The following is a 22,464-nucleotide window of genomic DNA, read 5'->3' on the forward strand; positions in this document are numbered from 1 at the left end:
AATTTCCCTTGCCTTTGAGGATGTGTCAAGTAGGAGATTGCTGCGGTGGAGGTCTAGGAGGTTTTTCCCTACTTTCTCCTCGAGGGTTTTGATGGTTTCCTGTCTCACATTCAAGTCCTTCAGCCATTTTGATCTTATTTTTACCTTGCTTATTTAAAAAAATGATTAAACAAAGGAGCCAGGGAATAGGCAGGCTACCAAGACACTCTAACTCTCTGTGGTCCCTGATTTCTCTTTGTCTTGGCCTCATTCTTTCTCACTCCAAATCATCCCCCCAATGTCAGAAAACTCAGCTGCCAAGAGTCCCTGGGTTTCATTCTTCAATTTCTACCATGAGATAAGGATCGATGATTGTTCAGGGGTTTTGCTTTGAAAACAACTAGGGAAATTCTATGATTGGCTTGGGCGTAGGTATTCCTAGACACTCAGTCAGAGTCAGGAGCTTTGTAAGATCTTTGAGGAATCTCATGATGGGAAGGTTCCCAAAATAAGAGGGATGTCATTCCCAGAAAAAGAACATGGTACTGGGCTGGCAGAACAATTAGATGTCCACTCCCCCTTTCCAGGGCTACCTTTTCCTCTTTGACTCAACTCAATCCTCTCTGCTCAGAAAGCCTTCCCTGACTTCCTACACACCCATAAAGAGTAGGTGGTCCCTGTTGCTGTCCTCATAATCTCCTATGGACATCACCATCACTACACTTTCATGGACAATGACAGCTGTCTCATCTTTATGTCTTTAGTATCTAGCGCATAGTAGGCAGCATGCTGAGTGAAAATCCCAGCCCTGCCACTTACTTGATGTGAGACCCATGGCAAGGTATTCAATTTTCTTAAGACTCAATTTCTACTCTGTCATTGGAATAATGAATCATCCTATCATTGGAATCAGAGAATTAGAATAAAGCTTTTAAAGCACCCATCATGGTGCCTGATACTCACATAGTATAAATCCTTAAAGGTTTGCTGCTGTTGTTGCTTGCTGAGCAAATGATGATAAGGCCAGTGCATTACTTAGTTAATTTAAGGAATACATCTGTTGCTTAAATGCAAGTGCACCTGGGAATACAGTTTCTCTGCCTAGCTGAGAAGACAGACCTACTAAAATAAATTTTCATAAGCCATTATGAGATGTACCAATTTGATTTCCTGTCCTCATGCTGCAGGATTTTTTTTGCCACAGTACCCAGGATTCGTTGTCTTGCAACTTCAAAGAATGAAGAGGTGGACATAAAATGAGCAGTAGGCAAAAGTTTGTTAGAATATAAGATTAGAAAGGAAGAATAGTAGGAAAGCTCTTTTTGCAGAGAGGGGACATTCGAAAGTGAATGCCTGCCAACAATAGGCAAGGGTCCTTGTTTTATAAGGTTCTGGCCACTCACCCCTTCCCTTCCCCCTTGTTCCTTCTCAGGTTTTATCCCTGAGATAACTCTAGGTGGATAACTCTAGGTGCTGGGTTGTCCATTCCGGATTTCCTCGTTTCCATTGTAAGAGGGGTGGCCTATGGACATACCAGTTCCTTGGGGGTCATAGGTTTCAGGGTCAACTTATTTTTAGTCGGGGCTTTTGTCATTTGACAAAATTCCATGAAGGAAACCTGAGGGGGGGTTGCCTGAGGGGTGCTGTAGTCAGACACTCCCAGCATTGTTCCAAAATATATCTTTCCCCACCCAGGGACCTAAGGTCCTATTTGTTCTCCTATCATACTCAGATGCAGTGAACTAGGTTTAAAAAGGCCCAAGTGCCACATTCTCATCCGTTTTCACAGTAATTCTCAGGCTCCGGCTCAGACACCCACTGTCTTTAGTGGTTCACTTCACAATATACTGGAGAGGTCAATCCAATCCCTAGTGTCCCTGAGCCCGCTAGAGGTTTGCCAGAACCCCCCACACACTGAGAAGGTCTGAGAAGGTCAGCACATGGATAATCTGGGGTGGAAAGACCTGTGTGTTCACGGGTTCACTCCTCATGCATCCGTTCATCTATCCATTCATGAACTATTAACTAAGCAAATCACATTTGCTGCCACTATAAATATAAATTGAGGTTTATTAAATGAACTCTTTTCAAGAGGATTAATAAAGACCTCCAGCAACTCCTGCCCACTGTAACTTGAGGAGAAGTCACAAAGTAAGTCATAATTCTCAGGAAACTTAGAAACAAGTCAGAGTTCCCCGGGGGGACTGCTCAGTGGTGGCTAAGAATGCTTAATCAAAGAGACAAAAGTGGGAAGGAGATGGATTAGGTAGATTGAAAAACCCTAGGGCCTGGGCTTAAAAAAATTAAAGAGACACCTGAGCACAGAAAACAAAGGAGAAACTAGATTAAATTTAACAACATCAAAATGATAAACTTTTATGCACCAGAGGATACTATTAACAGAGTGAAAAGGCAGCTCACAGAATTGAAAAAAATATTTGCAAATCATATTGATAGAGATATCCAGAATATATAAAGAACTCCTATGAGTCGACAATAAAAGAAAATAAGATTTTTAAATGGGCAAAGGACTTGAATAAAAATTTTTCCAAAGAAGAGATACAAATGGCCAATAAGCACATGAAAAGATGCTCAACATCACTCATCATTACAGAAATGCAAATCAAAACCACAATGAGATACCACTTCACATCCATTAGAAAGGCTATTATAAGACAACAACAACCAAAACAGGAAATCGGTGTGGAAAATGTGGAGAAGTTGAACCCCTGTGCCCTGCTGGTGGGAACGTATAATGCCAACATTACGAAGCACAGTTTTACGGCTCCTCAAAAAATTAAAAATAGATTAACATGACCCAGCAATTCCTCCTCTGCATATATCCTCCAAAGAATTGAAATCAGGGACTCAGACATTCCTGCACCCATGTTCATGGCAGCATTATTCTCAATCGCTAAAATGTGTAAGCAACCCAGTGTACACCTGTGGATGAATGGATGAACAAAATGTGGTATATCCATACAACAGGGTATTATTCAGCCTTATAAAATAAATTCCAACATATGCTACAACATGCATGAACTTTGAGGACATTATGTTAAGTGAAAGAAGCCAGTCACGAGAAGACAAATACCACACCATGCCGATGATATGAGGTACTTAGAGTATTCAAATTCACAGAGAAAGTGGAATGGCAGTGGCCAGGGGCTTGAGGGAGGGGAGAATGGGGAGTTATTATTTAATGAGTATGGAGTTTTAGTTTGGGAAGGTAAAAAATGTTCTGGAGATAGATGGTGGTGATGATTGCATAAAAATGTGAAGGTACTTAGTACCACTGAACTGTGTACTTTAAAATGGTTAAGACTGTAAATTTTAGGCTACAAATATAAAAGAAATTCTGTTATCGTGGTGTATTGTACCATAACTTTTTTTTTAATGTTTATTTATTTTTGAGAGACAGAATGAGCAGGAGAAGGGCAGAGAGAGAAGGAAACACAGAATCTGAAGCAGGATCCAGGCTCTGAGCCGTCAGCACAGAGCCTGACATGGGGCTGGAACTCATGAACTGCGAGATCATGACCTGAGCCAAAGTCAGCTGCTCAACAGACTGAGCCACCCAGGTGCCCCGTACCATAACTTTTAAAAGATAGAAACCCTTAGGCACTGTTGGTAGAAATGTAAATTGGTGCAGCCACTATGGAAAACAGTATGGAGGTTCTTCAAAAAAATTAAAAATAGAAAATGCCATATGATCCAGCAATCCCACTTCTGAGTATTTATCCAAAGGAAATTACATCACTGTTTTAAAAAGAACTCTTATGTTCACTGCAGCATTATTTACAATAGCCAAAAAAACAACCCAATTTGTCTATCAACAGGTGAATGGATAAAGAAGATATATATGTGTGTGTGTGAACACACACACATAGAGCTGAATATTACACATAAAAAGGGAAATATTGTCATTTTCAATATGAATGGACCTTGATGGCATTATGCTAAGTGAAATGAATCAGAGAGATACACATACTGTCTGATCTCACTTATATGTGAATCTAAACAAACAAACAAAATGAACTCATAGACACAGCAAACAGATTGGTGGTTGCCGGAGGCATGGGGTGGGGGTGGGGGGATTGGAGGAGGGGGGATCACAAGGTACAAATTTCTGGTTATGAGATAAATAAGTCCCAGGGATGTAATGTACCCCATGGTCTGATAGTTAACAAGACTCTACTGCATATTTGAAAGTTTCTGAGAATGCCATCATCACAAGAAAAAAAACTGTCACTATGTATGGGGATAGATGTTAACTACACTTACAGCAGTGAACATTTTACAATATATACATATATCAAATCATTATGTTTACATATGAAATTAATGCAATGGTATATGTCAATTGTATCTCAATGTTTAAAAATCTGTAACCTTGAGGGGCATCTGGGTGGCTCAGTCAGTTTAGCACCCGACTCTTGATTTTGGCTGTCATAATTTCATGGTTTATGAGTTCAAGCCCCACATTGGGCTCTGCGCTGACAGCATGGAGCTTGCCTGGGATTCTCATTCTCTCTCTCTCTCTCTCTCTCTCTCTCTCTCTCTCTCTCTCCCCCTCTACCCCCTCTTCCTCATGCCCGTGTGCTCACTTTCTCTCAAAACATAAACATTTTTTTTTTAATTTAAAAAATGTAACACTGAAGAAACACCAGGAATTGAATTTCAAAAACCTTCTTCAACAGCTCTAGCTCACAGGGTTCTCTGCTTTGGCACCTGAGCTCTTCCTGCCTTGCAATAACATTCTCACTGGTCTCTGGTACTGTTCTAGTTCTTTCCTTCTCACACTTCTTTCTGCTAACTGTCTTGTATGTATGCCTTGCTCCTGTATCTATGTTGTGAGGATCATGTATTATTTACACACTTGACAGATATTTTCTGAATGATCAATCCATGTCCATCATGATCATGATAATGGCAAGGACAAATGAATGAATACATAAACCTGAAAGGAAATTGCATTGTATCTGGAGCCTTGGGCTTAGGACCTACATTTTTCATTCCTGTTCTGCTGCTAACGAGTGCTGTGACTTTTGAAAATGTATTCATCTTCCCTGATTTTTTTTATCCCATCTGTTGAAATGGCACTAAAAATATTATCTATTCTAGATAAGTGAGAATTGAAAGGGAGATCTGCGAAAAAAAAAATGGTTTGTAACTAAAGTCTGGGAGAGAGTGTGAAGAGATTAGGGGAATCACCCTTCCCAAGAAAACATGAGAAAAAGAAAGAAAAGGCATATATTAATATAAAGCTAATTATTTCAGGGCTCTTCATAATGCCAGGCACAGAGTAGTAACTGAATAAATGTCTTTCATGCATTCATACATTATTCATTCACTAATTCAAAAATAAGAATTTTCCATCAAAGAAATGAATCCCTGAGGACCCTAGGAGATAAATCTGTTGCCTAAGGGAATGGTCAAGTCCTGGCGCTCTGATTTTGGCTCCTGCTTAAATTAACATGTGTGTTATGCTCTCCCAGGGCAGCACCCACTCCAGTCCTCTCTTTCCTGACCCCATGAGGCCTTCTCGAAGCACGGATTTAAGGGTCCTTGGAAGGCAGTTAGTGAACTCACTAGATAATACAGGGTAAGGGCGTCAGACGCAAAGTTCCCCAGCCACAATTTCATCCAATGCCTGTACCAGCAACACCTGCATGGCCCTGACGCTTCACTGCTGAGATGAAACAGAAAATGGAGAATTATCTGGATCATTCAGGCAACAGTGAACAGGCTCACTTTGACTTGCTTGAGCCTGGTGGAAATCAAGGCCGAAGCATTGAATTCTCCCCCATACCTTCATTCTCTTCTGCATTATCAGAATCATTTTCTGAGCATACTGCTTCTCTCTATTTAGCTCACTCCTAGAGTCCCAGTACCAGTCTCTACTGCCAGTAAGAAGTGCAAATTGAAGCAATTATCTGGATTGTTCAAGGAAAAAAAGCTTCAGAAATTCTTCTGCCTGAGTGATCTAGGTAATTGCTTCAATTTTCACATCAGCTCCCTGTCTTCAGCAGTCACTGGAATAGCCATTTAACTCAAACCCTGGGGTCTCCAGGTCCCTGTGTGGGTTTAATCATTTCTGATTGCCCAGGTCTGGCTTCATTGCTGTAAGTACAAAAAATATCTGGCCCTAGTGAAGATTAAAAACCAAACGAACAGATGAAAATATTTTTAAAGAGGTTGAAAAATCCCTTTAAAACTTGCAAAAATCGCTTCTTGCCATAGACTAGAAAATCTGGGTGTCTTTTAAGATTTATCACCTCAGTTCAAGATGTCCAGGTAATTCAGCTCAGTGGAGAAGAAGCGAAGACTGTCACCTCCCTTTAACACTGACATTAGCCGATTTGAGGGAGAAAGCCCGTTTTCTGTCTAACTGACCCATCAGCTGAGATTCATTTTACTAGATTAGACTTTCAGTACTAATCCTTGCAGAAAGAAATTCAGAGCTCTGGACAAATAAGGAGGGAGAAGAGATGAACGAGAAAAGTCAAACTGCGTCTCCAGCGTGGGAGTGATGAGCACTGTGACTGAGCACTGGCTCCCTGTTAAGGAGCCCAGACACAGGAGGTGAGGGACACGGAGGCCCCTGCCCTCCTCGAGCCAGCCTAGCACAATCCCAGTGTGACCTGTGAGTCAGTAAATCCCTTGTCTTCCAGCAACTGTGTCTAAGTCCATTCAAGCATCATCTGGAGACAGAATTCCGTATTGATAGTATCTCTAAAACATCCACTCTCAGGAAAACATTAAGAAGGAATGTAAACGTTACTTAAAGCGCCCCAGGAATCACACACGAGGGATATCTCACACACCCCACAGTGAACTCCTGAAAAATCACGAGCCTTCCTGTCTCCAAAGTCCAATCCCACTGTGCACTCCAGAGGATCACTTTTCTCCCACATGGCTCTTCTCTCCTGGTTCTGACTTCCCTGGCCCTGTTCGTCCCCACCGCAGCGCTAATCCACGGTGTTCCAGCTCTGTCCCAAGCTTGTAACTCTAAACTCATCGCTATGCACAGCGAACTACAGAGGGCTCCTCCAGCCAGCAGTTCCGTCCTCCTCAGGCACTGTGGGAAGGAAGAATAAATATACACTTGTTCTATTGCCCACAATGAAAAAACACAGCAGCACCCTCACCAACCAATTTCTAGGAAATATGTTGATTTTCAAGGTTGATGTAGTTCCTCATAGAGGTTCTCCTTTCCTTTCCTTTTTTTAGTTTATTTATTTTGAGAGAGAGCACAAACAGGGGAGGGGCAGAGAGAGGAGACATAATGTTTGTGAAGAAGGACAGAGAGAATCTGAGCAGGCTCTGCACTGTCAGCACAGAGCCCCACTTGGAGCTTGAACTCACAAATGGCAAGATCATGATCTGAGTCAAGATTGAGAGTCAGACGCTTAACCCACTGAGCTACCCAGGTGGCCCTCTCCTTTACTTTTTTGAAGCAGTAAATGAGATGGGGTTTTCTTCAACAAAAGTCAAAGAAAAGTACCCAAAGACAAGAAGCCCTTTTTCAACAATTGTATTAGTTATCTATTGCTGTATAGTAAATCCCCCCAACACCTAGAAGCTTAAGCCAACACTTTGTTATTTCACAGAGAATCAGGAATCTGGGCGTCACTTAGCTGAGCTCTGTGGCCCAGGTGCTCTCTCTAAAGTAGCCAGGGCTGTAATCATCTCAAGTCTCAAATGGGGAAGGATCCACTTCCAAGCTTGCTCTTGTGGTTTATGGTAGGATTCTATTCCTCACTGATCATTGGTCAGAGGCCACCCTCAGTTTCTTGCCATGTAAGCCGCCCTAAGAGCAATAGGCATCAACAGAGCAAGTGAGAGAGAAAAAACAAGGTAGATACCATACTTTTTACAGCTTAGTCTTATCCATTCATTGTCATCACACCACTGATGAGATGCAAATCACTGGTCCAGATACTTTCAAAAGGAGGGTATTCCACTTGGGTATGAATATCAGGAGGTATGGATCACTTGCTGATCTTAGAAGGCTTAAAACCAATAAATGAATTAATTGTCACTTACTGATCATTTACACTGAAATAGGGCAGAGAGTAGAATCCAGGAATACAACTTTGGAAGCAGACCCTTCTCTCAAAGAGCTTCAGTCTAGTTAGGAGGTAAGATATACAGTGATTAAAACAGAAACAACAATCATTCTAAGTTAAAAAAAAAAAAAAAGACCCACAATGAAACAAATTAAACCAAAAAAGCCAAAAAACCTAAGGCAACTATTATCAAAGGAAAGAAAATATATTAAACTTCATAAAAATACAAAATCCTATACACCAAAAGTCATAAACAATAATAAAATGAAACAATCCATTTAATAAGGTTTTTGCAACATGTATGACAGAGTTGATATTTTTTAATAAAGATATAAATCATTATGACAGTTGTAAGGCACAATAGAAAAACTAGCCCAGAGCATAAAAACTCATATACAAAAGAAATACAAATTATCCTTAAATGCATAAAAAACGATTCTGCCTCATTAGTAACCAAAGGAATGCCTATTACATTAGCAAAGTTACGAAGAATAATAACACCCAATGTTGTAATACATACAGGTAAGGCAACCTTCTCTTACCCTACCAGTAGGAAGATCGATGTGTATAATTTTTCTGGGGGGCAACATGAGTCAAACCCTGAAAAGGTACAGGTAATGACTTCCTTCTGAAAGTAACAGAGATACCAGACATGTAAGCACCTGTACCTTCAAGAAAACAGGAAATGCAAAGGTGATGAACATACCTGGGGACTAAAACTGGCAAGTAGGTTTAAGCCAAGTTCCTGAGAGCCTTGGACCACAAATCGTGGTGTCTAGGTGGTGTCCAACAGGTAGAAGGAAGTCACTGGAACTTTTTATAGGGGTGATGTAAAGAAAGAAGAGTTCTAAGCCCAGTTAGAAACATCTATGAGAGGGGCACTTGGGTGGCTCATTCGGTTAAGCATTTGACTCTTGTATCAGCTCAGGTCATGATCTTATAAAGCGTGGGATCAAGCCCTGCATCGAGTCTCACATCACGCTGATAGCACAGAGCCTGCTTGGGATTCTCCCCCCCACCCCCACCCCCGCCCCTCTACTCCTCCCCTGCTTGCTCACTCTGTCTCTTGCATAATAAAAAAAAAGAAAAAGGAAACATCAATGAGTACAAATCCAGGGGTAGAATTGGATAGATTCATCATGAGCTCTCTGATCCTCCCCCTTTGGCTTCACTGTCCAGCAGAGCCAAACAGATAGCCCTTCTTATTGAATGGAGATTTGGATAAATAGCTCCAGCGTTCTGGGCTCTTTTAATCTCTGACATTTGAGGCCTATCAGCATGAGGCAGAGGGAGAGAGATAGCACCTCCCACCAGGCATGGAACTAGACACACCACAAACAGCAGCAATGGAAGTGCACAATCCAGAGTGTGTAACTTAGCATTTCTTGCGTTGCAAGCAACAGAAGTCTACTTGAGCTAGCTCAGGTCAAAGCAGAAAGGAAATTAATTATAATTCTTAATGAAATAAAGCTGGACTGTCACTGGGCTCAGAAACTGGAATCAAGGACTCAAATATTGTAATATTTTTCTGCCTTGTCTCCTTTCTGGGGACATGCTTTTGTTCTTCTCTCTTTGTGTATTGGGTTCCTATATCACAAAATAGCTCTGCCAGCTCAAAAGTTTGTACATCCAACAAGTTGGACAATTATAAAAGCTCTGTCTCTCTCAGCCCAATTTCAGTCTCTGGGGAAGGTCTCCTATGGGCTCTGCTCAGGTGAATTTCCTCTGTTGGACAAATCAGCTCTGCCCAAGGTCAACATCATGTATAACAATCATGTTTTGGGACACCAGGGTCGCTCAGTTGGTTAAGCGTCCAGCTTCGGCTCAGGTCATGATCTCATGGTTCGTGGGTTCGAGTCCCATGTCAGGCTCTGTGCTGACAGCTAGCTCAGAACCTGGAGCCTGCTTCAGATTTTGTGTCTCCCTCTCTCTCTTGACCCTCCCCTGCTCGCACTGTCTCTCTTTATCTCTCAAAAATAAATAAAAAATATTTTAAAAACCAATCATGTTTTGTTTTACATTTTTAATGTTTATTTGTTCCTGAGAAAGAGAGAGAGAGAGAGAGAGAGAGAGAGAGAGAGAGAGAGAGAATGAGAGGGGGAGGGGCAGGGGCAGAGAAGGACACAGAATCCCAAGCAGGCTCCAGGCTTCGATCTGTCAGCACAGAGCCCAAAGCTGGGCTTTAACTCATGAGCCATGAGGTCATAACCCGAGCTGAAGTCAGATGCTTAACCGACTGAGCCACCCAGGCGTCCCTCAACAAACATATTTGTCAGAAGTAATCCCTTAACCAAATTGGCTGGGGTTGGGGAAGGTGAGTTGGCAGGTCCCAGAAAGGCAGAGGCACTAGAAAAACACCATGATATTGGTATCAATGGAACTTGGATAGTAACTTGGAAGCCATAAGAAAGACATCATCTTTCCCCTACAGAATTTTTCCCCAAATGGTTGTTGATACAGCAATATTCGATACTGTATGCCTTCCATAATATCGCTCATTTCAGATTCAATTCTACCAGCCAAACACCCCCACTTTCTCTTCTTCCCTGCCAACTTCTCTCTCTCTCTCTCTTCACACACACACACACACACACACACACACACACACAGAAAGGGAAAGACAGGCAGAGAGACAGAGATGACCTAATGACAGTCAGTAAAATCCAGATCTCATACAACCCTGATATGGCTGCCAGCCAGCCTGCCACCATCAGCCTCTCCTTTGGGAAGCTGACTGACTCACTTGGTCCAGCTGCCCTGTGGATGGCCTCAAGGTGGCTTTCTTTTTCCCTTAAATGACCCATTTCCTTTTGAGAGGAGAGAAATTGAATTACAAAGAATTAACTGGATAAGACACTTTAAACTGACCCAGAAAGGATACGAATTTGATATAGTGCTTAAAACACTCAACCCTGAAAACACTTGCAGGCTCTGCTAGTACAAACACATAGTTGTGAGCAGAGTGACAGCCTGAATCCATTTGGCAAATGATTCCCCAGCCCTACTTGAAGGACTTCTTACTCCTACAATACACATGTTGGCAATATTCAGCTGTTTAATTCTGATTATGGAAAATGTAAATGAAACGACGTTCTGTGGTTTCTTTGTCCACTTTTACTGGCATTCATCTGGCCACCTCAGCGAAATACTAGCATCAAAACCTAAATCTGAGGGCCCAGCTTACTCTATTTAATCCATGCTATAAACACTCAGTTATGTATGTATATATTTATGCTTTTATACACACATGTATATATACTATAGACATGTGTTGGATATCTTTGTTCCAGCATTTGAAAAATTTATTCACTTGCTTATTCATTCCATAGTTATCCATAGAGATTCATTCACTCGACAAATATTTATAAAATACTCGCTAAATGCCAGATGCTGTTCTAGGAATCTGGAGATGCAACAGTAACAAGACAGACATAATCCAAGTCCTCATTGTCCTACATTCTACCAGAAGAGGTAGACAATCGATAAATAAGTATGTGCCATAATATGTCACAAGGTAATATAAGCACCAAAGAGAAGTAAAGAAGGGGAAAAGGCTAGCGACGATTGTGGTTTCTATTCTAATTCAGGAGATCAAGAATCAAAAGAAATTTGTAGATATGCTTCAGTCCTTAAACTCTAACACAAGAAGAAATGTAGGGGAAAACACACAACCACATACACAAAAAACACATTAAAGAGAAAGAACAAAGGGAAGGATTTAGGAACAGAGGGAGAATACTAGTCAGCTATTACCGAGTAACAAACCACCCCAAAATGCAGTGGCATAAAACAAGAACCATTTGTTACTTCTCACCAGTGTAGGGGGCCCTGGGCAATTCTGCTAAACTCGACCAGGCTCTGCTGACCTCGGCTGGGCTCTTTCACATTTCAGGGGATCAGGTGGTTGTCAGTTGGTTCTAAGATGGTCTTGGCTCTTCCTCCAAATGTCTCTCACATCACTCCGGAGGCTGGCCCAGACACATTCTACAAGGTAGAGGTGTGAGAGTGAGCAAGCCCAATTGTGTAAAAGATTAAGTGCAATTGTACATGTACTTTTTCAAGCCTCCACTTGCCTCACAGTTGCTAACAGCGGTCACATCAAACGGCATGGCTGGGACCAGAGCCACAGGGAGAGTTGACTGCGAAGGTATAGGGCCAACTGGATTGTGTCCTCACAAATCCCTATGTTGAAGTCGTAACCCCCAAAGTGACCATATCTGGGAAAAAGGGTCTTTAAGAAGGTAATTAAGGTTAAACAAGGTCATAAGAATGGGGTCCTAATCTGATGGGACTGCAGCCTTGTAAGAGGAAGAAAGAGATCCCTTTCTCTTTCTCCACCGTGTGAGGACACAGTGAGAAGGTAGCCCTCTAAAGCTAGGAAGAAAGCTCTCACCAGAACCCGCCCTGGCCAGCTTCTTGATTGTGCACTTCCCAGCCTCCAGAACTGTGAGGAAATCAATTTCTATTGTTTAGCCACCCAGTCTATGGTATTTTGTTAGGGCTGCCTGAGCTAAGATAGATGTGGACACATGAAGACCATTTACTACCACAAGAAGAGAGAAGGGAGCAAGAGTGGTTTGCTTATTTTTAAAAAAGCGTATGGTTGAAAAGATGAATACATTCCACTGTCCTTCATCAGAAAGTTGGTCATATGCTCTGTGACCATCTGCAACCTCCATCTGTAAGCAGAAGACAGTGAGAAGGCGAGGATTGGGACCAGGGAGAAAGGGGCCAGGATTGGCTCATTTCATTCCAAAAACACTTAGAAATGGTTTGGGGATTTTCTGTGCTCGAGACAAAACAGATGGTTGTGTGAAAGATTTTCATTCTACCTGGAAGGCTCTCACCACAGCCCTACTCCATTCTTACCTTCAAAATGTCAGGTGGGCCTTAGGAATCGATTTAAAAAACCAAATATGTCTTCTTATTTAATAGAGTTTAAGGACACCTATAGGCATCCCTGCTTTAAAATATAAATATAACATTGGCTTTAACTAGCAAACCCACCTTCATATACGTTGGGTTGAGTCACTGCAAGATCCTAATCAACAGAGAATATTTATTCATTCTTTTTTTTTTTAAGGCTGGAGTCTTCTAGAATTTTATTTTTTTTAACAATTTTTAATGTTCTTTATTAATCTTGAGAGACAGTGTGAGCAGGGGATGGTCAGAGAGAGAGGGAGATACAGAATCTGAAGCAGGCTCCAGGCTCTGAGCTAGCTGTCAGCACAGAGCCCGACGCGGGGCTCGAACCCACAACTGTGAGATCATGACCTGAGCCAAAGTCGGATGCTCAACCAACTGAGCCACCCAGGTGCTCCAAGATACTGGTGGTTTTGAGAGGGGGCACAGGAAGGAAACTTGAGGATCTGGAGACAAGCAATGGGTCAGATAGTTTAAGTACCAAAACTTGAACCATCAAGATTTGATTTTCAAAAATTAGATCAATAGATCTATCCATAGATGAGTGGATAGATCCATACATGTATAGAAGTACAGATAGATGATAGATTAGATAGATTGATGGAAGATAAATAGATGATGGATAGGTAGATAGATACAGATTCTCTCCCCCATCATCCATCTATCTATCTATCTATCTATCTATCTATCTGCTAATGCCGTCAAACACTGAGACTTGTGATTCATTTCCTTCCTCTTACTTCCTTTTAGATGATTAGATACATGTTTTCAATAGATAGTAACAGCTGTTAGAAATTGTGACTATCAGGTAAAGCACTAGATTTCAGGTAAGATGTGTTTCTTTTACTGCTCACCCACATCACTAAATCCAGTAAATTCATTGTCCTAAAATGTCTTCCCTATATATCCCTTTCTTTTATGTCCTTAACGAGCATCTTCATCTAAGCCATTATGACATCACACTGAAATTACCACAGTAGCTTCTTCACAGCCCGCTCTGCCCCTATAAACACTGCTCTCATATTTATTATTCCAATAGCCACCCTAAAACGTAATTCCACTGCTGTTACTCCGTAAAGTATTGCCAGTGTGGTAAGGGAACAAACAGAAATGAGAGGCACAGCTGTAGAAAAAATGGAAGCAAAATGATACATAATTGGGGAAAAGATGATTATTCACCACTCTCTCCCAATATAAGGGTTAGCTAAAAAGCTAAAGCCTAATATGAGAGTTTGATAAAGTGGCTAGATGAAAAACAAATGTATAAAACCACCCATTTTCTATCATCAGAAATATTCAGTTATATTCAGTTTCGTATGAGAGATGCAATGCCCCTGACAAGAACTCAGGTTTCCTGCAGAGATGGAGAGAAACGGACACTTTCCTTCACCAGACAGGAAGGAGAGTAAGGTCCAGCCTCTGGAACTAGATGGCGTGGGGTTGGGTCATAACTCCGCTTCTTCACAGCTGAGTGCTGAGTGACTCTGGGCAAGCTATCTAACCTTTCTGGACCTCAATTTCCCCATTTTTAAGACAGTGGTGATAATCATGCTACTTCAAAGGTCACCTTGAAGATTAATGAAGTAACACACATTAAGTATTAGAGCACTGTCTGGCCTAAAATAAGCCCAGTAAAATGTTGTTATTACTATTAAAAACTTTTTAAAGTTTATTTATTTGGGGGCAGGCAGGGACACAAGCAGGGGAGAGGCAGAGAAAAGGAGAGACAGAATCCTAAGCAGGGTCTGAACCATTAGCACAGAGTCTGATGCGGGGCTCCAACCCACAAACTGTGAGATCATGACCTGAGCCAAGATCAAGAGTCAAAGGCTCAACTGATTATGTCACCCAGGTGCCCCTGTTAGTATTATTTTTAAATTATCAACAACCACACTTTGTCACCTGCCCTAAAGTTTTGCATTAAGCCCTAGGTCCCACAAATTCTTCCATGAAAATAATTCTATTATCTCTCAACCCCCACCCCTCTGATTAACAAAGAGGTTCAGTGCAAGTCCAAGGCCAGGCACTGTGCTCACTCCTCCACCATTATCGCCCCCTCCTTAGTTAAGGGAATTTTCTCCAAAAGCAATGAAAGCATGTGGAGATACAATTCAGCATCTAGCATGACAATATTTTATCATCTTAAATTCTATGAAAGCTTAGCACCTGGAACTAATCTCAAATACTTTCATTTAGAAGACAATATTTGCGTTACCAAAATTTCCACTTGAACGCAATTCTAGGTCCAAAAGAATTACCTCTATAAGTAAGTGACTCATGGGGCTTAATGACAAAAGCTGTTTGTTTTTTATCCTCTTAATTTTCAAGGTTTCAAAAAAAAATATTAGGATCCAAGTCTCAGCTTGCGCATGCCAGATACAGATGTCCCCACTTTCATATTCCAAAGGCTTTAAAATAACATAATGGTTCCATCTGGATGGTTTTGCCATTGGAATCTAAAGACAACAAGGCATCAAAATAATCTGTTATTTGGAGGCAACAGAACATGCAGCAGGGACCTCATGCTAGTTTCAAAGATGAGTAAGACCGATTACTTTATGTTATTTTACTGTCTTGAATTCCCCTTTGTTACCCTAGGCTTTCAATAATCTTTAAAGAAATCTTCTAGCCTGTTCTCAGCTGTGCCAAACAGTCTTAAGCGAAAGAGTTGCATGTTGCATGTCCTCATACTTGGGCTGAACCCTCAGAAGGAAACCAAAGGTCCTAGAGGCCAACCTATAGGTGGTAGGAGCAATTAGCGAGAGATCCCCGGGAGAGAAGTGAATCTCAGAGCAAGACGGAGAGCTTTCAGGTCCAGCCAGCGCTCCTCTCCTGGTGATTCCTCCCCCACAGTCAGCCTTGGAGAATCTGGGCTAGATTTTCTCAGGCTGGCCATCTGGTTCCTTTCAGCATCAACCTAAATAATGCTATTGCAAGGGGAGATGTTATATCATGTATCAACACCACAGGGGAGTTGGAGGTAAGTGTTATGAGAATTCAAAAAAAGAGAGAAACCATTCCTAGCTGTCAAGGAGTCAGATAAGACTTCACAGGAAGTGACACATGAGGAAAATAGTGGCTTCAACACTGAACACAAGGGTTTATCCTCTTTATGAGAAGGCAGTCCAGGACCAACAGAGCAGCTCCAGGATATGACGAAAAACTCAGGAATCAAAGCAAAAAAACGTTTACTATGTTTCTACTGTGCCATCCTCCACCGTGTAATTTCCACCCTCAAGACTGCCTCACTGGGGCCCCTGGTGGCTCAGGTCACGATCTCACAGTCCGTGGGTTTAGGGCCCACATCGGGCTCTGGGCTGACAGCTCAGAGCCTAGAGCCACTTCAGATTCTGTGTCTCCCTCTCTCTCTGCACCTCCCCTGATCACTCTCTGTCTCTCTCTCTCTCTCAAAATAAAATAAAGACATTAAAAAAAAAAAAAGACTGCCTAATTGACCAAGATGACTCCTAGTGCACTGGCCCCCACATCATGTTCTAGTCAATAAGAAAAGGCAGGGTCACAATCCTGAATGACCAGCCCTCTTCCAGCAGCTTTCCTAAGACACAGGCAACATTTCTACTTATAACTCATTGACCAGACCTCATTCACCTGGTCATACCTAGCTGCTAGGATCTTTTAGCTGGGTGCATTGCTGCCCCCAAATAATGCTGGGATTCTGTGCTTGAGGGGCGAGGGGGAAATGGATATTAAATCACAACTAGTCCTTGGCACTACTTGTGAAATTTTGACCACTTCTAAACAATGTAATGATATCAATCAAAATGCCCCAAAGAAAATCGCTTCATCACGGAGTATAAAATGAATTGGATGGTGGAGAACCACGAGGAGCTGAGCAGACCCATTCCCCAGCAAAACAAGCAAAGCTCTTGAAAACTATATCTTAAAACAACAATGCGAAGTCTCTGGAAATTGTCCTAAGGGAATACAACAAATGAAGAAATATTTATTCAAGGAACTCTTTTAAACTTGATTAGAGCAGCAAGTGTCTGTGACATTTGAGACGCAACTCCCTACCTCCCACTCCCTGCCCCATCTCAGCTTAATGGAAGCCCCACTCCAAGTCAGGGCTCCTTTCCCTTCACCTCTCAATCAATGGTTACCATATCTCCTAGGGAGAGGCAAGCCACCAGCATTTCTTATGCCCTCCAACTTCAAGTTAAAGAGGCTAAATTCCTTCCATCCACCCTTTTTTAAAACAGTTTATTTTGAGAGAGAAAGAGATCATGCAAGCGAGGTAGGAGCAGAGAGAATGGGGGAGAGAAAATCCCAAGCAGGTCCGTCTTGGGGCTCAATTCCATGAATTGTGAGATCATAGCCAGAGCTGAAATCAAAAGTTGGATGATTAACTGACTGAACTACCCAGAGGCCCCTCCATTCATCCGTAGGATGGAGGCTCTCTTCCAGGCCTAACAAACCAAGAACACCAGGGCCTCAATCATTCCCATCTGAGCTTGCTCACTTGTAGGGTGGAGGCTAAGCCTTGTTGGGATGAGCACTGGGTGTTATACATAAGTGATGGATCACTAAATTCCACTTCTGAAATCATTATTACACTACATGTTAACTTGGATTTAAATAAAAATAATTAAATTTAAATTAAATTTTTTTTAATTAAAAAAAAATAAAGAAGACCAGAGACCAGCACACCAGCCAGCACTTGGAGCAGTGGCTCAGAGAGTCTGCCTGCAGGGAGAGGCAGTCCAGAAAAGACAAGTCCAAAGCTCTCATCAAAGGAACTGATTATTCAAAACAGAGTATGCAGTAGTTCAAGCTAAAGCAATCACTAGAAAACAACAGCTCCTTTAATTAAGAACAATAAAGCTAAACCATAGGCTAGCTAGTTCATCAGTGAGAACAAGGGAGAAAGATTGCTAAAATGAGCCCACCTGGGGTCAGAACAAACTTCAATGACTGACCTAAAAAACTAGCCTTGGGAGGATTCAGAGAAAAGGGAAGCACCAGAAATCTTTCTCCCCACCTAGACAACAATTACAGTGGCAGAAACAGCTACTGTAACTACTTTGGATTGAAGTAATTTCAGTCAATCTCAGTGCTCAGCACACAGCAGCTGCCCCATCCCATCCCCCCCCCCCCCCCCCCCCCCCCCCCCCCCCCCCCCCCCCCCCCCCCCCCCCCCCCCCCCCCAGTCCCACGGCAGCAGCTGTGCACACGTTCCTGGAGCAGCTTGCATGCTGTCTGCAAGAGGCAGGGCTGGCAAAAAGGACACTGCCTCCAAATACCAGAGACCTGATCTCTGATTGCTGTTCTGATCACACATGTCCAGGCAAAGAGGTGGGTGGCCATTGTTGTTGTATTTCCCTGCATTGTTGTAAGCCCCTCCCTCTCTGGTTGAAGTGACAATGTAAGGACGCAGGTGTGAATTAAACTGACTCCATGACAGGCTTCAAGTTTCCCCTCTGACCTTGGAGGCCTAGGTGTCGGTTTCTCAAAATCATTAGACAATAGAAGGGCACATGTTGCCCAAGGCAGGAGGGACCACCCTTGTAACACCCAATCAGGAAAGGCCAGCTGACACCCTTAACATTTCTAACCGCAGGCCTAAAGATAGAAGCTATAAATAATCACCTATTGCTTAAGGCTGGTCAGCCCTATGTGAGGGTCCTGGGCCCACTCTGTAATTGGTCAGTACTCTAAATGTTGTGATTGGGTCCTGCCAAAAGTAACAATGTATATGGCTAAAGTTACTGCCAATAACAATAGGCGATAGTGATTGGGTCCTTATACCTGTGTCACAATATCCTGTAACTCCCCCTTCCCTAACCCATAAAGGCCCTACCCCGCCTTTGTTCAGGGCTCACAGCACGGATCCACTGTACTGGTGAAGTCTGTGAACCTGAGTTTAGGCCCAGCCAGCCTAAACCCGTAATAAAGCCCTTTGCTTTTGCATGCGTGACTCGTCTCCCTGGTGGTCTCTGGTTTTTGGGGATGATAATGAAATCTTGGGCATAACAACTTCTAGGTGATTTAAAGGACCCGTGGTTTTCCTCTCCTTTCATTTTTCTCTTTTTCCCATTTTTGGAGCCAGACAGTGAACACTAGGACAGTCAAAAGCAAACTCATATGGAGGAAATTAGGAAGTCACTGTGCATGCTGAGAGAAAAGCATAGGTTCAAAAAAAGACCTGGAAGAACTAAAGTTTACACCCCAGCCTGATTTGCAGCACAGAGACAGCCTACAACAATTAAAAAAAACAAAAACAAAAACAAAACTTGGCAAACCCTGGGAAAAGGGAAGAATCTGATTTCACAGACTTACTACATTAAAAAAAATTTTTTTTTCAGTATTCTCTACACCCAACACAGGACTAGAACTCACAACCCTGAGATCAAGAGTCACATACTCTCCCAACTGAGCAAGACAGGCACCCCCAGACTTACATTATTAAATTCATATGTCCAATTTCAACAACAAAAAATCATAGTCCATACAAAGAAACAAGAAAGTATAGCTCATTTAAAGGGAAAAAAACAAACCAACAGAACTTATTCCTTTTTTTAAAAGACAGAGCTATTAGAAAAAGACTTTAAAGGGGTGTCTGGGTGACTCAGTCAGTTAAGCATCTGACTTTGGCTCAGGTCATGATCTCACAGTTCGTGAGTTTGAGCCCCATGTCAGGTTCTGTGCTGACAGCTCAGGAGCCTGGGGCCTGCTTTGGATTCTGTGTCTCTCCCTTTCTCTGCCCCTCCTCTGCTTGTGTGCATTCTCTCTCTCTCTCTCTCAAGAATAAATAAACATTAAAATATTTTTAATTTTAAAAATAACAGTCCAAAAGATGCTTGAAAATCTGAAAAGAGTTGTAGAGAAAGTCAAGAAAAACAATGTATGAACAAAATGGAAATACCAATAAACAGATAGAAAACCTAAAAAGGAACCCCCCCAAAATTCTGTAACTGAAAATCAAAAATAATTGACATGAAAACTTCATTAAGGGGATTCAAAGGCAAATTTGAGCAAGCAGAAGAAAAAAATCAGCAAACTCAAAGATAGGAAAATGGGAATTATTGAGTCTGAGGAACAGAAAGAAAAGTTTGAAGATTGAAGAAAAGTGAGCAAGTCTAAGGGACCTGTGAGAAACCATCAAGCAGACCATCATATACAATATGGACGTCTCAGAAGAAGATAATGAGTAGAGAGCATATCTGAAGAAATAATGGCTGAAATTTCTGAAATTTGATGAAATACATGAACATAAACATCCAAGAAGCTCAATAAGAGACATTATAGTCAGACTGCCAAATGACAAAGACAAAGGGAGAATTTTGAAAGCACCAGGAGGGAAGTGACTTATCACATACAAAGGATCTTCAATAAGATTATAAGCAGATTTCTCATTAAAAACATTGGAGGCTAGCAGGCAGTAGACTAATAAAATTCAAAGTGCTGTAAGAAAAGAAACTACCAATCAAGAATCCTATACCTAGCACAACTGTCCTTCAAAAGTGAGGGAGAGCGACACCTGGGTTAAGTGTCAGACTTCAGCTCAGGTCATGATCTCATGGTTCATGAGTTCAAGCCCCTCATTAGGCACTAACAGTGTGAAGCCTGCTTGGATTCTCTGTCTCCCGCTCCCTCTGCTCTTCCTCAGCTCATTTTCTCTCTCTCTCAAAAATAAATAAGTAAGCACTTTTTTAAAAAACCTTCGAAGTGAGGGAGAAATTAAGCTACTCCCAAATAAACAAAAGCTGAGGGAGTCTGTTGCCAATAGCTCTGCCCTACAAGAAATTCTGAAGGTGGTCCTGCAGAATGAAATGAAAAAGGGTGCTAGAGAATAACTTGAAGCTGTATGAAGAAATAAAGACCATAGTAAAGGCAGATATGTGAACTACATTATTGTGACAGTAGTCACTTTTTGTTTTCTATACAGTTAAAGAGGCTAATGCATTTAAAAATATTAGTTTATATATATATGTGTGTATATATATTACAAACAATGTATAAAGATGTATCTTTGTAACATCAACAACTGAAAGGGTAAAAGGCTGAGCTGTTAAAGAAGGAGGGTTTTGCATGTTACTGAAATCAAGCTGATATAAATTTAAATCAGAATGCTATTGCCTTAGATTGTTAATGCAATCACAATGGTAATCACAGAGAAAATCACTAAAGAATATACACAAAGGGAAATTAGAAGGGACTTAAATGTTTCATATGAAAAATAAACATAAAAGCAAATAATAATGCATGATTTGATGAATTAAAAGCTATGAGGCATATAGGAAAAAAATAGCAAAATGACAGAAGATAAGTCCCCCTTTATCAGTAATTAGCTTAAATGTAGATGGATTAAACTCTCCAAAGACATGGATTATCAGAGTGGGTTTTTATTTTCATTTGTTTTATTTAAGTAATCTCTACACCCAACATGGGGCTCAAACTCACAACCTTAAGATCAAGAGTCACATGCTTTTCTGACTGAGCCTGTCAGGCACCTCACAGGAATGGGTTTTAAATAGTCATCCAACTATATGCTATCTGTAAGAGGCGCTTTATTTTTTTATTATTTTTCTGAGGGGTGGTGTGCAATCATGAGAGAGGGGCAGAGAGAGAGAACCCCAGGAGTGGCAGAGGGAGAGAGGGAGGGAGGGAGAGAGAGAGAGAGAGAGGGAGGGAGAGAGAGAGAGAAGCAGGCCTCACCTGAAGCAGGGCTCGTGTTTATCTAAAGTGGGGCTCGAGCTCACCTGAAGTGCATCTCCAGCTCACCCAACATGGGACTGGAACTCACGAACTGTGAGATCATGACCTGAGCCAAAGTCAGATGCTTAACAACTGAGCCACCCAGGCACGCTGTAAGAAATGCTTTTTTTTTTTTAATTTTTTTTAATGTTTTATTAATTTTTGATACAGGAGAGACAGAGCATGAGAGGGGGAGGGTCAGGGAGAGAAGGAGACACAGAACTGGAAGCAGGCTCCAGGTTCTGAGCTAGCCGTCAGCACAGAGCCTGACGCAGGGCTCGAACCCACGAACGTGAGATCTGACCTGAGCCGAAGTCGGAGGCTTAACCGACTGAGCCACCCAGGCGCCCCTGTAAGAAATGCTTTAGATCCAACAGCACAAACAGATTGAAAATGAAATAATGGAAAAGGCAATTCCAAGGAACTAGCAACCAAAAGAGAGGAGAGTGGCTATACTAATATTAGACAAAATAAACATTTTGGAAAAGGTTAGAGGAGATAAAGAAGGATATTATATATAAAAAGAGGTTCAACAGAGCAAGAAGGTACGAAATTGTAACATTTAGGCACCTAATAACAGACCAGCAAAATATATGAGGCAAAAATAACAGAAGGTAAGGGAGAAATAGACAGCTCTGTAATAACAGTTGGAGACTTTAATACCCTATTCTCAATAATGACAGAACAACTGAATAGAAGATGAGTATGGAAATAGACTTTAACAAGATAACAAACCATCTGGAACTAAGAGGCACATATAGAACTCTCTACCCAA

This window comes from Suricata suricatta, chromosome 3 (genome assembly GCF_006229205.1).
Source record: "Suricata suricatta isolate VVHF042 chromosome 3, meerkat_22Aug2017_6uvM2_HiC, whole genome shotgun sequence".
In the NCBI taxonomy this organism is placed as follows: domain Eukaryota; kingdom Metazoa; phylum Chordata; class Mammalia; order Carnivora; family Herpestidae; genus Suricata; species Suricata suricatta.